Here is a 1,680-nt window from a genome sequence, read left to right on the forward strand (position 1 = left end):
GCACGAGCGCACCTGCTGAAGGAAGTCGTTCCACTTTCCCGGTGGGCGGAGCTGACTGCATGGTCATTGGCTGTTGCACCTTATGCAAATTATATTTACACGTTTATGAATAAAGTTAATATAAATGAGAAATTTGGAGGTTGATACAATTCTGTATTAGTCTACTTTTGGGTCACACTTTAGATTAGGGTCCAATTCTTACTATTAACTACGACTTTTGCCTCAATAAACTCCTTATTAGCCTACAGCCTATTAATAGTACACTGTAAAAATGATATGATCAATAAGTTATGACAACATATGTTTTTATATTGCTGTAACTCATCAAAGTTATACAAGATTAAACTCAATTTTTTAAGTCAGTTCAATGTAATATAAGTTGAAATGACTTAAACATCCAAGTTGATTGTAATTAAAATGTATTTATAAATAAATAAATAAATACTAACTTACTAACATTTAATAACAATGGGCTAATACATTTTACATTTACATTTCTGAAAAGTTCTTTAGTGATTTAAATAGTCAAAAATCTATTTATATTTCTTCATTTCATTTATTTGTTTTGTATGTCTTACATTGTTATAAGCTTAAATTACTTTTTTTTAAACTTGAGAATGAAAGGCGGCAGCCCCCCCCCCCCCCCCCCTGATAAAAAAAAGATAATTTAATAATCGTTATATTTGTTAGTTTTTGTTGTGTTCATAATGCGTTCATTATGAGATAATCATTACTCAAATGTGAGTAATAAAAATTATATGATGACAAATACATTGCTTTAACTCATCAAAATAAGTTAAGCAATTTTCATTTATTTGTATAAATTATACAAGATTCAAATACTTCTATAAAGTCAGTTTAATGTAATTTAAGTTGAAATGACTTAAACATTTAAGTTGATTGTACTTAAAAATTTAAGGCAGTAACTTTTCATCATTCGTAGACCCCTCTTTTCTTCTTTGTATATAATCATTTTCTCATTTATTTGATCCTGAAAAGCAAAATGTGACTTTTTAATGAGCAAAAATGTTGATCAGTGATAAGACGCAGATCAACAGTAAATGTGTGTGAAAATTCAGCATTCATGTTTTTCATAAATAGACTGGAATCAAAATGCTACGTAAAAAGAATCATTATGAAAATGTAAAATCGTAGACACAATATGAGTATTTCAAGATCAAATCTGCTGCTGGAACAGAATTTTAATGCGCGCTGCATTTCAACCTTTCTCACACATTTTGGGGACTGGTCAGTTCTCAATCATTAACAGCAGTTAATAACAAACTTACAGAAATTACATATTTTTTTCCAGGATGTGAAACTACTTCTGTTGTGAAAGCTGCACTGGAGTGTGACTGTATCGGATGAATAATTTGTTAGTTTTCTCTCTCTCTCTCTCTTCTGACCAGGTTTTGTATGTGGTTTATTCACACTATGAAAGGCTCTGCTGTCTGTGTATCAAAGCCCCTTCCCTTTCCACCACTGGAATGTTTTTTTCTTTTTGTAAATGTGTCTAATTTGCCTGCAGTTCGAACAAAAAGGTGTCAGAGTCGATCGATAGGCATCCATTCATAGATATTTGATTTAAATGAGGCGTTTACAGATATATTAAACTTTTATAAGTATGGCTAAAATATGCTAAAAAGGTGCATTTAGTAAAAATGTTATACTTACACACAC

The sequence above is a fragment of the Rutilus rutilus genome (genome assembly GCF_951802725.1).
Source record: "Rutilus rutilus genome assembly, chromosome: 18".
Classification (NCBI taxonomy): Eukaryota; Metazoa; Chordata; class Actinopteri; order Cypriniformes; family Leuciscidae; genus Rutilus; species Rutilus rutilus.